Here is a 16,738-nt window from a genome sequence, read left to right as displayed (position 1 = left end):
GAAAATTTGTTTGCTGCTTCAGCTGAATTGTTTACTGGTCCTGCTTTTACCTGGTTCATGAATAATAGAGGTAATTTATCTTGTTGGTCTGATCTGGTTCGCAAGTTGAAGTCAGATTTTCTTCCTTACTCATACCAGGATGATCTCTTGGATGAAATCAAAAACCATAAGCAGAAACCAGGGGAGTCTGTCACTATGTTCATTAACACTATTTTAGGCATGTGTAGCCGTTTAGACACTCCTTTATCTGATTTGTCCAAAATAAAAATCATCTTAAAATGTTTATTACCTTTTTACCATCAACAGTTAGCTCTTATGGACATCCAGAGTATTGATGATCTCACTGTAAAGTGCAAACGTTTGGAGGAAACGTTATCCTGGTCTTCTCAGCCTCCATCTTCATCTCGACCCTCTTCTACCTCTTCTTCTCAACCAACTTCCTTTAGACAACGTTCTTGGCAAAATAAGGGCCCTGAACATAATGTTTCTGTTTTCAGTTCCGTTGTTTGCTGGAATTGTCACCAGTCTAATCATAAGTTCAATGATTGTGGTATCCCTCAAACTCGTATTTTCTGCCACGGTTGTGGTAGGGAAAATACCCTCAAAAGAAATTGTTTCAAGTGTTCGGGAAACGAAATGTCGGAGGTCCGTCCCCTGAGCGTTTCTCCGTCCAACACCCAATCAGGGAATCAAACCCCATCAGAAAACGAGACAGCTGGCCCAAGCACACCAAGCAACTCAAACCCATCTTCCAATCGGAAAGGGAAGAAGGCATCGTTCAGGAAACAAGCACACACCACAAATCAAAATCAGTCCAGAAATTAAGTTTTAGTCATGATACGTTGAACGCACATGATTCACAGGGTTGCAAAGCCACAAATTCTTCTTTAATTGGTAGTGTTAAGTATAATAATAATTTTGATGGTGAAGTAGTTCCATATAATGGTTGTATCCAACCAAATATTTTAGATTTAGATATTAACTCTTTATTAGTTAGGAAACAAAATGATAATAGGCCATATCTACCTATTCAAATTTTAGGACAATCGTGTTTAGCTTTATTAGATAGTGGCTCTAATATTTCATTGATAGGAGCACATTCATTAAATTTATTGAAAAATGCTAATATTCCCATTATGCCCATTTCATCTTTGCATGTATCTACTGCAGATGGTACAGTCCAATCTATTACAGGCAAACTCCAAATTGAAATCACAGTGGCAAATTTATGTAGGAAAATTACATTTTATGTTATTCCTTCTGTACAGAATTCTATAATTTTAGGTATGGACTTCTTCAATGCTTTTAATAGCACCTTAAGTTGTTCTGATTTTTCTTTTTTCCATATCTGAATTTAATCTGTCTACCCTTAGTGCTATTCATGATTTTTCCAGTTTATCTAGTTCTGAACAAAGGCAATTGGAGAATATGATCTCTCAGTTTACTACTATTTCTTCAAATGACAAACTAGGTCGTACTTCATTAATATCTCACACTATTGAGGTGGGAAATCCTACTCCTTTCAGATTATATCAGTATCCCATACCTCAAGCCTGGCAGGCAGATTTAGAAAAAGAAGTAGATTCGATGCTTGCTTTAAATATCATAGAACATTCAACGTCGTCCTATTGTTCCCCACTCTGGTTAACAAAGAAGAAGGATGGATCCTTCAGGATCTGCTTTGATGGTCGAAAACTAAACAGTATCACCACTAACAGGGATGCTTATCCAATTCCCCGAATTGATGTGATTTTGAGCAAACTTCAGAATGCCAAATACATCTCTTCGATAGATTTGTCTAAGGCCTTCTTACAGATCCCACTGAGTGAAGAGAGCAAGAAGTATACTGCTTTTGCTGTCAGTGGTAAAGGATTATTCCAGTTTGTCACCATGCCTTTTGGTCTTGTTTCTGCTCCTCAGACAATGTGTCGTCTGATGGATTTAGTCATTGGTCCACAGTTAGAGCCCTATGTTTTCTATTATTTGGACGATATTTTGGTTGTCACTCCTGATTTTTCCCTTCATATGGAAATTTTAGATAAGTTATTCTTACGTCTTAAGGAAGCTAATCTAACGATTAATTTGGATAAGTGTCAGTTCTGTCGTCCTAGTCTTAAGTTTCTGGGTTATGTTGTGGATAACCAGGGTCTAAGGACTGATCCGGAGAAAATAGTTGCTATTAAGAATTTTCCTATACCTAAGACCACCACCCAAGTCCGTAGGATATTGGGAATGTGTGGATATTATCGCCGGTTTGTACCTTCGTACTCTACCTTGTTGTCACCTCTTACTGATCTTTTGAAGAACAGAAAAAAAGGGCAGACCATTACTTGGACTCCTGAGGCCGATGAAGCTTTTAGGCGCGTTAAAGAGGCTTTAACTAGCGCACCGGTTATGATGTCACCTAATTTTAACGAGCATTTTTATTTGATGACTGATTGCTCTAATACTGCTTCTGGTGGCGTGTTGTTTCAGTTGAAAGATGGCTCTGAACATCCCATAGCCTACACGAGTAAGAAATTAAATAAGGCCCAGAAAAACTATTCCACCACGGAGAAAGAACTCTTAGCTATCATACATGGGTTGGAAGCATTCCGTTATTATTTAGAGGGTCGTAATTTCACTATAATTACGGACCATAGTTCCTTGGTATGGCTTCATAGTATGAAAAACCCATCTCAGAGACTTTCCCGATGGATATGCAAACTGGCTGCCTATTCATATAAAATTGTTCATCGAAAGGCCAACGGTGTAGTGGTTGCTGATGCTCTTTCCCGTGTCCATGACCTTAATGTATTCGATTTGTCCACATTAACTCCTGATGAGTGGTATCAGAATATGATTGATAGGGTTACTCAAGACCCACAAAATTATCCCGATTTTAAGGTAGAGAACAATATACTCTACAAACATATCTTAAGTCCTATAGAGGCCTTATCCAATATGTCAGATTGGAAAATAGTTGTACCTACGCCAAATAGGGAAAACATATTACGTATGTCTCATGATGAAGTTACTGCTGGACATTTTGGTTTTTATAAAACTTTTCATCGTATTGCTGAGTTATATTATTGGCCTGGCATGCGGAAGTCTCTTAAAAAGTACATTTCTAAATGCATGGTTTGTGCTACTTGTAAACCAAGTAATTTACCACAAGCTGGACTTATGGGGTCCTTCAGGAACATTAATTTTCCTTGGCAGATGATCTCAATGGATCTCATTGGACCGTATCCTCGGAGCTACAAGGGTAATACCTATTGCTTGGTAGTTGTGGATTATTTCACCAAATTTCCTTTAGTTTGTCCTCTTCGTCAGGCCACAACTCCAGCAATTTTGAAATATTTGGAAGAACAAGTCTTTTTGGTGTATGGTGTTCCCCAAATTGTGTCATGTGACAACGGTCCTCAGTTTGTATCAAAGGCCTTTAAAGATCTTTTAGCTAAATATAAGGTTCAGAAGACCTTTTATAATGCTGCCTACCATCCTCAAGCCAATCATACTGAGAGAGTGAATCGCAGTATCGTCACAGCCCTTAGGTCTTATACATTTCCAGATCACAGAGCTTGGGATCAATATATCCATTCCATCGCTCAAGCCATAAGGACCTCTGTCCATGAGGTGACCCAATGTTCTCCGGCATATCTCAATTTTGGTAGAAATGTTGCTTTATCTGGTGACTATTTTGGTGCAATCTCAGACACTTCCACAAATCTCCCTCAGATATCCGATAACCTTCATCGCTTAGATGATCTCCAGACTTTACCTCAAATTTTTTCTGACATTAGGAAGAAGTTAAAAACTTCCTATTTAAGGAACCAGCGGCAGTATAATTTGAGGAAAAGAGATCTGCGATTCTTCGTTGGAGATAGAGTGTTGAAGCGAAACTTTGTAAAGTCTAATAAGGGTGATGCTATTTCGGCAAAATTTTGCCAGAAATATATTCCCTGTACGGTTGTGAAAGTAATATCTCCGTTAGTATATGAATTGAAGGACAATTCGACTAACAGACGAATTGGACAATTTCACCTAAAGGATTTACTGCCTGATAACACCATGGATGAGGTTGATTCGTCATCTTCGGAAGAAGATTAACTTTATAGGGTTGTTTGAGCTAACTTCTTCCTCTATTTGTCTTTAGCTCGATCCTTATTAAGATTCAGTATTTTAGTTTGATGTTTTATTCACCAGATAGAGCAGGTACATAGCTCCATTTTTATCTTTTGGCATGGTTGTTAGATGACTTCCAATTTATGAATCATTAGGTTAATTATTTATGTAGTACTCTTATGTATGAGCTTATCATTTTTTTTTCATTATTAATGTTGCACTTTAATTATTATGAATCAACATTATTAATTACTAATGCTGTTAGTAGGATTATCCAGTTAGTAAGAACCTACTTGTACTTTATAGAGTGTACACCTCACCCCTTAGTATAGAAGGGTTGTTGATTATTATATATTTATATATTTGAATATGGGCTCATACAAGTATGTTGGTTTAATATTGATATTTGGTATGGAACTATGGAACTAACAATATTATACACTACTTCTCTCAGGTTGTATGTTGTATTTTTGATATTTGATTACCTACTTTTTTTTTATAGATGTATCTTTTATTATCTTGTTATTAGATTTGCCATATTGGAAAGATGTGGTGGTTCTTAACTTGATATTGGTTTACTTTATCAACATTTGTCACAGATATCTTAAATACTTTGTAATAATTTATGTCCTTATGCCCTACACAGTATGATTCTGGAATTAGTTGGAATTCTGATGTATGTATGGATTTCTTCTTAAGAACTAGTCAGCCAATACTCTGTTAATGTGGGTTCCTAGGTAACCTAGTGAATGCGTGGGTTCGAAATTCAGCAACTGATCACTGCTATCCGATTTCGTCACCTATGTTTTCATAGCAGAGTACGCTGATGTTTATCCATCAAATTATTTCTGGTCGGGAAATGTCTGCAGCATTTCCTAACCATCCTTGTGTAATTAGTCCAATTATTCCAGTTACATGTTTACCATTTGTTAGGGAAGTACTTAGTTTATATTATGTCTCGTACTTCATAGTATGGTTGTTGTTGACTGTATTTGAGGTGTTTGAACAAATCAATTGGTTATTTTTAGTAGATTCCCACTTCTTTCCTTAGACATTAGTTTGTTTAGTTTAGTATTAGTGAGAATTGGTCCATAAATCTTCCTGATCGTTCTTCTTTGGATATGCTCTTATAAATCTGGTATCCATTGATAGTCTGATTTTGAATTAAGTATCCGATTCCTCACTTATTTTGTTTATTTGGTTGTATAGGCTCGTACTACCGGATGTGGGTGTACGTATACCTAATTTATTTATGTGATTTAATATTGGTGTGAATTGGTCCATAAATCTTCCTGGTCGTCCTTCTGTGGATATGCTTTATGAATCTGGTGTCCATTGATAGTCCGACTTTGGATTAAGTGTCCGATTCCACATTTATTTTGATTAATGAGTTTTTGGATGACTTTGATATGTTTACTATTTGTATTATTTGGCACTGGTGAGAATTGTTCCATAAATCTTCCTGATTGTTCTTCTCTGGATATGCTATTACGAATCTGGTGTCCATTGTTAGTTCAAATTTGGATTAAGTGTTCGATTCTTCACTTATTGTAGTTATTGATTTCTTTGGTCTTACTTCAGTATATTTATTTGCGTTATTGTACGAACAGGCTCACACCTTTGCCTGGTTGTTCGTCCTTGGATATACATTTTATAAATCTGATGTCCCTGGATAGTTCAATTTTGGATTTCGGGCCCATTCGACATTTATTTGTTATTATGAACTTTAGTAAATTATTTAGTTTATCTTTGGCTTTAGACAATGCCGAGGATATTTTAATATGACTTCGAGTCATCTGTTGTAAGTCATGATATCTGTTGCAGGGACTCTCCTGCTTTCCTCTATTCCTTGGTTTGTGGTTATTTTGTAATCTGGCGAATCAACGCGAAATAATACACTACTACTACTTTAGTTTAATATTTAGAGTATAAATAAAAAAAAATTTTAATAAATTTTTTTTTCTCCCAGTAGGAGAGGAATGTGACGTTCCATCACTTATCTAAGTAATTATTAATGGGAACACCTTATTTAATTATGGTTAAAATTATTTTTCTCGTAATTAAAACAAGCCGTTCGCACAAAATCCTCTGGATGACGTCATACCTAGGTGCTGTGGCATCACTGATAGATTTTTGAAGTTGGCATTGACGCCGGTCGCCAGCTGTCATCAAGTCGAACGGAGCAAGGAGGGTGATTGTTCTCTGCGAAGTGCCAAGAAGGGCGGTGAAATCTCTTACAATAAGTGATTGAGGAAATTATATTTTAGCCGCATGGTTCAATTATTACTGTATTGCCAGTTATTTTATTAAGTTTGTGTTTGAATCAAAGTGACGAAATATAATGAAACTGTAAGAAGAAGGATTTTGCACCGGTATGTTTTTTATGTGTACTAGTTTTTCATTATGGCGTCCTAGTTTTGGCCATTGTAATATTATTTTCATTATGGATTGAATTTAAATCAAGTCATCGATTGGCTTTGATGTAGAATATTGCAGTGTCTATAATGTATCCAGAAAATATCTCTAAGAATATACTTAATATGTGGTTATGTTCATCAAAATTTTCCAGTTCTGAAAACCTATTGAAAATTATGTCATGACTTCCTAAACCTTATTAAATCTTACTTTATAGACTTCATAATTCTTTTCCCATATCTAGTATGTTCATATATTTCCACAGTACCTATTTCTTTATACAATACATATACAACTACTTTTGAAAAAAAAAACATATTATTTGTTAAAATAACAAAAATATCACATCCAACATTTAAATTGTAAGTTTTCTTGTCTATTCTAATCAAGGCCATATGTGTTAAAACTCTTATCACAACCTATGGTTAAAATGTCAAGGTAGATAGGTTTTTTTGGGGTCAATGAAAGGTCGAGTTTTTGTAGTCTTCTCTTCTAAAAACCTTTCCTCGTCAACTTCTCTCTTTTACTTCTTTTTATAACAGGTTTTATTGGAAATAAACTGGGAATGTTTTTGGTTTTAGCCCTTCGGGAGAAATCTCAAACGACGTATGAACTTATAAAGACCCAACAACACCACGGGTAGGCACTTCCAGGGTTCAATCGACAAGGGACAGGTCTGGAGGATATACAGCTTCCCATTTGATCTTGTTTATTTTGGTTCTTCTTCCTGCAACCCTCAGAGGGGCAGTTTCAGTAACGGTTGGACCGTTACACCACATTGGTGTTAGCTTCGTACCACGGACTTGGGTATTAGACATCAAGGAACATTGGAACCTGTGAAAAGGGGTTTGTTTTGGGGACATTTATTTGTAACGGTTAAAGACATACTGTTTTTTTTTAATTTTTCAGGACATTTAGCATACTTATACTTTCATAATTTAATTACATATATTTTTTCTTTCCTCCAAAAACATAAGTATACTGTAATTTATCAGAGCCATACCTAAAGTTGATAGTGTTCCCCAAATTTACATAATTCCTTGGTAGAAGTTTCGAGCTCGAATATTCTTCCCACATATATGTTCTTTACCCTTGGTTTGTATTAATTTTAGACTTGTTCCCATGTAAATTAAATATATAATTGTCTTAATTCTCTAACTTTAAAATCATTTAACTTGCTTTCATACTTTATCAATTTTTATTAGTTTTTTGCAAATATTATTTAACGTTAACGTATCAGTCATTTCCTTTTTATATTAACTTTGAATCAATCCCTAGTACCTAGCCCCTCAGGACGGTACTAGTTTTACTTGTTATTATTATTAAGAACCACTAGTCATAAAAGGGTTTTTGTATCCAGTACTACGTTGGTTCATTTAGGGACTTGTTACCCGTCAACTCATTGAGAGTTATATAAAAATATTATTTATATTAGGTATTTTTATTATTATATTATCAGGTAGTATTCAATTAGGCTGTACGTATTTTATTCGTACTATTATTTGGTGAAGGGTTGTCATTTAACCTAGATGTAAGTTGAGGGTATGCTTCCTAGGAAAGCTACTCCAATAATAATTTAATAGGTAATTATATTTATATCACAATAGGTAATTATTTCTCATTGTCATTTTAGAGTTACATAGTTACACTTGTCATAACTTAGAGGTTGTCAATAATCTAGATAGTTATATATAATAAATATGTATTTGTTTTGTATACCAATTATTTTTTTTTCTTCCCAGTTTTGAATTTAATAATTTAATATATTGAATATTTTACAGCAGTGTAAGATACCTGGAAGTTTGGTCCATTCCAACTTCTGGCGCCCACAATTCAGTCTATTTTATTTATCTTCTATATTCTTCTATTTTTATTATATTATTATATTTATTTAATTTATGTTCTGAACATATATTTTTATCTTAAGATTTCCCTTTTCTAGTCATCATCTCTCTTTAGGTTGAGCTACTGTTCTTTGACAGGCATGCAAACGAGCCGTATCCATCCTTGAGTGTCAAGTTGTTCTCTTGCAGCTCTTGCTAGCCAACTCTATTCAGTTTGCCTCTGTCTCTCCATACTTCCATTATCAGTTCATCACCCTTCCTTCATTCATTTCATCTTATCATTTTAGTTCAACAAATACTACTGCAAAGTGGTAAATTTTTGTTACAAAAGGGCTGTAACTTTTTTTATGTACATATTTGTACTAAGGTAAGTTAGGTCCATTCGAGCTATTTTTGGGCCCAGAATATGTACTTTAATTTACGACCTGTATACATCCTGTTACACCCTGTACTATAGTACTATAGATACTGTATTTATTAAATAACGAATAATTAAGGTTTGTAAAGTGTTTTAACTTACATGAAAAGATATTATTACGAAAAAGTTACGTCTTCAAGAATTATCGGTGAAACATCGTGGATGTTCATCATCGGTGGAGCAAAAAATTGAAGTACATTTCTGCATGCAATCTTCTATGTTCGTATAGTTCAATCAGATGATTACCAATAATCCCAGCCCATAAATTTTAATAAAACAATTTTTTTTTAATTTGTCCTATGTAATAACCATTGTATAATATAGCACACGAGTTTTCGACATTCCACACGTGGCAATTGTGAAAGTCATTTCTCGGTAAACAAGCTTCATCTGCGCTTAAAACTTTGCACAGAAATTCGGGTTCTCTTGTGATTTTGTTTTGAAACCATCTACAAAACCTTGATCTTCGAAGTAAATCGCCTTGGTGTAAATCTTGTACTCGTTGGTAATAGTAAGGATGTAATACTTGTTCCGTAAATGTCTTGTGGAAAATGCTTTTAGAAATGCCAACCATTCTAGCCACAGATGGGTACTTACACTTGGATTATTACTGACTATATCCAAAATTGCGTCTTCTGAATTTAGTCGATGGTTACTTTGTGTTCTACCGCTATTTTTTAGGTAGTTACTACAAACCCCACCTCTAATAACCTTTGAGACACATTCGCAAAACTTCAGTCAATAAGGCGCATTTAAATCAAAGCGAACACGAACGAACGAACGAATTCGTTCGTTAACTTTATTGGTTTGTACAGCGAATCGAGTACGACCGAACGAATTCGTTCGCATTCGCACATGTTCCAACCGATGCACAGTGGTGAATTTCGCCGAAAATCTGGCGAAAATGTAAAAATCTAAGTTTATGGGTATACCCTGAGAAATTTTATATGAACCTTGCTCTGTAGGTTTTTGAGAATCATAAACAGCCGTTAAGGGTAGAACAATACAAGCATGGGTGCCCATCTAAAAAATGTTTAGGAGAGGGGCCAGACGTGAAGATGTTGCACATTACATTTTGTATACTTTGGATGACAATATATTATAGTTTAAAGCAATAGAAAAGCTAGGGGGGCCGTGACCATGCCAATGGACATGGGCGCCTATGAGATAGTATATTTATATTGGTGTAAAGTTGTGAATGAACGACAGCGGACCAAATAAAAATTAAGTGTGTTATACAATAATATTGGGGCATTGTTTGGTTTTCATTTAGAACTATAGACGTGTATGATTTTGTTAGTTTATAGTGGATGCTATGTCTGGAGGTAAGAGGAGTATTTTAATATACTTTTTAGACTTTTTTCTTCGTAAAATAAACTTTATTTACAACATGTTTGCAAATTGGCAAGAATTGTCAATCGTTTTAAGTTTTCCAAGTTTTAAAAAGGGAAAAGTAAAAAAGTCTACTTTGCTCAGCAAAGATATTTTTTTTAATAAATAGTTCAAAATGTATATAAATATTCCTCAAAAAATCATCTGCAGAAAAATGCATCCTTAGCGGAATTTTTCATTTTAAAGGAATATAACATGCTGCAGAATTTGTACATGAAAAGACTTTAAATGAAGTAAAAGTCAGACTTACTCTCAATTCATAAAATTAAAATCAATACAGTTAAAATAAATTAAATCAAATGTAGTGCTCCAGACCTACCAAATTCCCTCATTGTTTGTTGTATCGTCCTTTGTCCTGTGTGTTTCTATTTGTTCAGTTGTGAGGTGAATTTACTTAACTAGCTATTTATTTATTTATTGACGGAAATTTTATAACACAATGTAGGTATACCACGAAAATATAATTTACTACTATTTTCCTTTATCTGGTTCAATATATTATTAATATCTATCCATAGCTTATATCACTTAAAACATAGTTGCCATTCACAACCAATTACTTCTTACTACATTTATATTCCTATTTACTTTCTATTCCAATTCTCCACCCTTTAATTTATAATGTTTTATTTAAGTACCTACATTGTTGTTTTAATTCATATTTTAATTCACATTCACATTTTTACTTTTGTTGCTTTTTATTAAATGACGGCTAATATAGCATTTTAACTACAATTTGAAGCTTTCGATCTACCTACTCTTAGGCGAACAATAATCCTACACGAGCAGTACTCACGAGCAGTCAACTTACATCTACTAATAAATAGAACTCTTTAATATATAATATAAATATAAATAAAATTGAAACAAAATCTTTAAAATCAACACACATTAAAATTGTATATATGTCATTCACTAATTTGATCTACACAAACATTATAACAGGCACAGATTTGTTGGTTGACTTACACCAACTATCTCATCACCCTCAAGAATTCCTAAATCCCATAAATTTGTTTACCTTTGCTGCACCCTCCGTCTATTCCACCATATCCCGTTAACATAACTTCAACAGAAACATCATGATAATGAATACTGAGTTGTTAGCACCTTGTATCCGAATCATTTTGTAACTTGTTACCTTTGACCTGAAAATGCTCTACAAATTTTAAAGAGCGAAACCGGTCGTCGGAAGTTATAATAAAGATTGAGAGTAAGTCTGACTTTTACTTCATTTAAAATGAACTCTCACATGCAACCCATTCAAGATTTGAAAAGACTTTAATGTTATATGGTCAGTTAATAAAGTAAGCACAAAATATGAAGCATCTGATCCAGTAAATTTACAGTTTTTTTACACAAAAGTCGCCGTTTTTATTTTTTTTGCTTTCTTCTTCTTTTTTTTTAATCTGTAAGTCCTTTTACTCTTACGTATCATCCTGTTTTTGCTTCCTTACTTTTATATTTTTTATTAATTTTGGTCGTGTGAGCCAAAAATTTTAATTTTTTAAAAATGAAATGCATAAACGAAACTTTGTGTTAAGAAGCCACACATTGGTAGGTAATAATTATAATTAATCGGATCCATTTACAAAACAATTAAGATGTATTAAGAATTCACCTACCGGTTTTTGGCTTCTTAATATAAAGTATCGTTTATGAATTTTATTTTTAAAAAAACGCAAAATTTTTGGACTCACACGACCAAAATTATTTAAAAATATAAAAATAAGATAGCAAAAAAATAGACCCATACATAAGGGTAAAATGACTTAAAGATTAAAAAAAAAGAAGAAGAAAGCAAAAAAAATAACAAAAACTGCGGTTCTTGTGTAAAAAGAACTGTAAATTTTCTGGATCAACTGCTTCATATTTTGTTCTTACTTTATTAACTGACCATAACATTAAAGTCTCTTAATGTAGAAATTCTCCAGCATGTTACAATTTTTTAAAATGAAGAATTCCGCTAAGTTTGCAACTTGTTGCAGATGATTTTTTGAGGAATATTTATATACATATTGAATTATTTATTAAGCAAAAAATCTTTGCTGACCGAAGCTGACTTTTTTACTTTTCCCATTTTAAAACTTGGTAAATAGAAAACGATTGAAGATTCTTGCAATAATTTTGTCAATATGTTGTAAATAAGGTTTATGTTAGGAAAAAGAATCTAAAAAGTGTATTGAAATACTCCACTTACCTCAAGAAATAACATCCACTATAAAATAACAAAATAATACACGTCTACAGTTTTAAACGAAAACCCAACAATGTCTCAATTGTATATTGTATATAACACACTTTAATTTTATTCGGTCCGCTTTCGTTCAATCCCAACTTTACACTAATATAAATATGTGATATGCTTGTATTGTTCTACCCTCAACGGCCGTTTATGATCCTCCGAAACCTACAGAGCAAGATTCATAAATTGCTCGGAATATATAAACTTAAAGACTAAGACTAAGTCAAAATGGGTATTCATTTTTGATATAAACTTAAATTTATGCATTTTGGCCAGGTTTTCGGCAAAATTCACCACTGTGCTATGTCGGTAAGTTAGCGAATCATCAAAGGAAATCGTTGTTCAATGTGGATAGTGGATAGAAGGTAGCGAACGAATTCGTCTAGAAGTACTGATTTAATTTATTTACAAACATTAGTTTGAGACGGTTGTTTATTGTGTAGTCTTAAAAACAGAATTTTTCAATATGGCATATATAATAAAAGAAAAACTGATGCCTGTTTTAACATTTATATAGGAATGGTTTGTGATGTCTCTGAACTAAAAAAAAATGAATTAGCTTCTGGCAACATTTAGATAAGAAAGACAAAAAGAGGGTTCGAAGTGGTTTGCTTTTAAAAGCCTAATGTTTTTATTGAATAAATTTCAACCCAGAAAGACTAATGAGATAAACAAATCAAATTAATTGCAAAAATTAATTACGAGCAAATTTATTTTGATACATCCATTTTACAATTTATTATTTGAACATAATATAGTCAGAATACCAAGAGCAAGCAACGTTTTTGAGGAAGCATTTTAAGAAAGCTAGGTATTTCTTTAATATATTATTCTCTATGCTCCCTCAAACAGCGTATAATTCGCGGTGTGCAAGTACTTGGAAGGGATACGCGAAACGATCGTGCGCGAATAGCGGAGAAATATTGCAACTTTCTTAAATAATTCATATTGTCAACTGAAATTGTCAAATTGACGTACATTTCATACCTATTGTCATTTAAGAAGAAAAATTATATATTGCTTCACAATATTGATATGATATGCAATTATTATATAAAGGTAAATTTAATTAATTGTATTTTCCTTGCAATACTGCATTTTAATAACTAATTTTATTTACTACATACAATTGTTTACGTTTGAATAATACAACCTAAATCTTATTTTTTCTTCTTATTATTTTTTTTTGGACTATGGCTTTGACAATTATCCAGTAACCAGGACCATATGATTGGCCAATATAATTAAAAGTGCGAATAAAAGTTCAGAGCGTAGAAATATGTGTCGCTTTTCCGAACTTGCACGGTCCCAATACCTGCTACCTGGCTGCTGATACAGATTGCGTTCATTAGTTCGAAGCACATTACAGGTACCTACCTAAATATATTGAATTGAAAATTATTTTAAGAAGATAATTTTTTTTGTCATTACTTTTGTCATTATTAGAAATATGAATAAAAACATTTTGTCAGTAATTTATATGCTAAAAAGTGTTAAGCTTGACCTGTGCTCTTGCGCGGAATGGAAGCATGGACGTTAAAGGCCAGTTCCATTAACAAATTTGAAGTGTTTGAAATGTGGTGCCTACGTCGAATGCTTAAAATATCATGAACGGACAGTGTCAGAAATGATTAAGTACTAAGAAGAGCGGGTTTACAGGATAGGGAACTTTGTAAGAAGACTGCATACTTGGGGCACATATTACGAGGAGAACGATACATTTTTCAGCAACTGATACTCGACGGAAAAACAGAAGGTAAGAGGGGTCTGGGAAAAAGATGTCATGGCTGCGTAATCGCCACCGCCAGTGGACAAGAATCCACGGCTATGAAATGCTTTGCACTAAAAACAGTAATATTTTATAAACAAGACAATGTACGGTGGCCGCCTACGCAGAAATGCACGGCATCTTAAGAAGAAGAAGAAATATTAATTTAAACTTGCTAGACATTTTTGGACGTTTTATTTATCTCAAACTTTAGTTTATAATGCCAGATTTAAATAAAATATTAATAAATAAAATTTATCATCAAAATTTTCAACAAAATAATAAAAAATACGTGGATAAATTATTTTTGAGTCTGGAAATAATTTTTATTTTATTTTAATTATTAAAATTAATTTTTTTTAATTAAATAATTATAGAATAGCGACAGGACAAAATGAAATTATTGAAGTCGTATCAAAATTTATACTTACATTTATGAATATGACATATTTTTTTCGTTACAGAACACAAATTGCATTTTATAAGCTATTATTGTATTAAAATTTACCCAACAAGAAACACGACAATAAATTTAAACATAATGTGTGATTGGCCCATCTTAAAATACATCTGCGGGCAATATGCACCCCCGATCATCAACGAATGCGAACGTTCCCTTCAATGTAAATGGTCCTACTTTGTAGCGAACGAATGACCAAGCGAACACCTACGAATTCGTTCCTTCGTTCGTTCGTTCGTGTTCGCTTTGATTTAAATTCGCCAAAGGATGTCGTCGTTCGGGATAGCATTCAACATAAAGTCTGTTACTGATACAGTGTTACTAATACAGTAACAGCCCTGTTACTGATACAGTGAGCTTAACCATTAGGCCAGGGTAATAAGACAAAAATATACCCTGTTCGTGACACTCGAGCAGCCAGGGTACTGAAGCGTTTTTTCGACAAGTAATACCTATAGGAACAAATTATAACTATTTCCTGCGTAGGATCTGGCGGCCATTTCTATTTATAAACAATTAACTGTCAAAAAATGGCATTTTCCCCTTTTTTTCAAAATCAATGGAAAACAGTGAAACTTGTGATTTTTTTAGTACAAATATATTTGAGATTATGGAAAAAGCTTTAAAATGACATATTACAAAGTTTGATATACTCATTAATTGTTAATATAATTGCGAAAAAAAATCGGAATTGCAAAAAAAAATATTTTCGTAATAACTGTTGTAAAAATTTGTGTAGAGATTTGAAATTTTTGTCAATTGAGGGTTCTTTGGTGCTTAATATGTGATAAAAATTTCAAAGCGATTCATTCAATTGTTTAAATCTTATTCGAATTGTTTATCTCAGAGAGCATTTTTTTTGCAATAACATAAGTCAGAAAAAAATGACGTTAGAATCATTCCACATGTGTCAAATGGAAGAGCATGAGCTATATTTTCAACTTGGTTTAAAAAAAGCGAATAAAAAATGTATTTATTAATAGTAAATAATTATGCAAAAGTATCGTAAATCTTTCCTTATAAACTTTTTGAATAACTTTTTCCAAAAAAATTTACTTTTTTACCCTGTTTTAAGTGCACAACTACCAAGTAATGTTATTTATACCATAATTGACCAAAAATTGCAATAAATATATATAATTTCTTATATAGCAAAATAAAAAGTTTATAAGGAAAGATTTACGATACTTTTGCATAATTATTTATTACTAATAATTGCATTTTTTATTCGCTTTTTTAAAACCAAGTTGAAAATATAGCTCACGCTCTTCCATTTGACACCTGTGGAATGGTTCTAACGTCATTTTTTTCTGACTTATGTTATTGCAAAAAAAATGCTCTCTGGGATAAACAATTTGAATAAAATTTAAACAATTCAATGAATCGCTTTGAAATTTTTATCACATATTAAGCACCAAAGAGCCCTTTTATGCCAAAAATTTCAAAGCTGTACACTAACTTTTACAATAGATATTGCGAAATTATTTTTTTTTTAAATTCCGACCTTTTTTCGCAATAATAGAGAGTTATTGCCACCGGGAAATAAAGGATCCTTTATTACAGGATACTTTAATAAAGGACAAATACAGGACGGGTCTAAAAGAGTGGTATTGCAAACGCAGTTAAAGAATCTTTTATTTTGACAAATGACATGAAATATTTTTGTAAATATAAAAATAACCTATAAAATTCCATTTGTCGATATAAATTAAAATAAGATAATTGAAGAGTAAAACGTTAAATTTAATTATTTTGTCATTTAAAGATGTTTAGAGAACAACATAATATATCCCATAATACTCATCGTTCAATAATATGGAAGTGCAATAAATTGGAAATACTATTTTAGGAGTTTTTAAATACTTTTGCATTATGGGTATATGTAATGGGGAATTTCTGGAGAATATATTATTAGGGAATAGTGGATATCCATTCCTCAACTACAACTACCGAATGACACCATTCCAGAATTTTCAGACAGAAGTTGTGTTTTTATAATCCATCACAAATCCCTTCAAGAATTGTTATTGAAAGAACATTTGGTATTGTGAAGAGATTTCCCATTTTACCATATGTAATGAGATGCAAG

At 32.8% G+C, this 16,738-nt stretch overlaps 1 long non-coding RNA gene across 1 annotated transcript; it reads left to right on the top strand.

The window, feature by feature from the left end:
- Positions 1-4,179: 4,179 nt before the first annotated feature.
- LOC126886441 (uncharacterized) lies at positions 4,180-8,238 on the top strand. The gene is made up of 2 exons (XR_007698619.1): positions 4,180-6,479; positions 7,104-8,238. It is a non-coding gene; the product is annotated as an uncharacterized LOC126886441 (long non-coding RNA).
- Positions 8,239-16,738: the final 8,500 nt, after the last annotated feature.

The sequence above is a fragment of the Diabrotica virgifera genome, chromosome 6 (genome assembly GCF_917563875.1).
Source record: "Diabrotica virgifera virgifera chromosome 6, PGI_DIABVI_V3a".
NCBI lineage: Eukaryota > Metazoa > Arthropoda > Insecta > Coleoptera > Chrysomelidae > Diabrotica > Diabrotica virgifera.
This window is presented reverse-complemented; position numbering and strand designations above follow the sequence as displayed.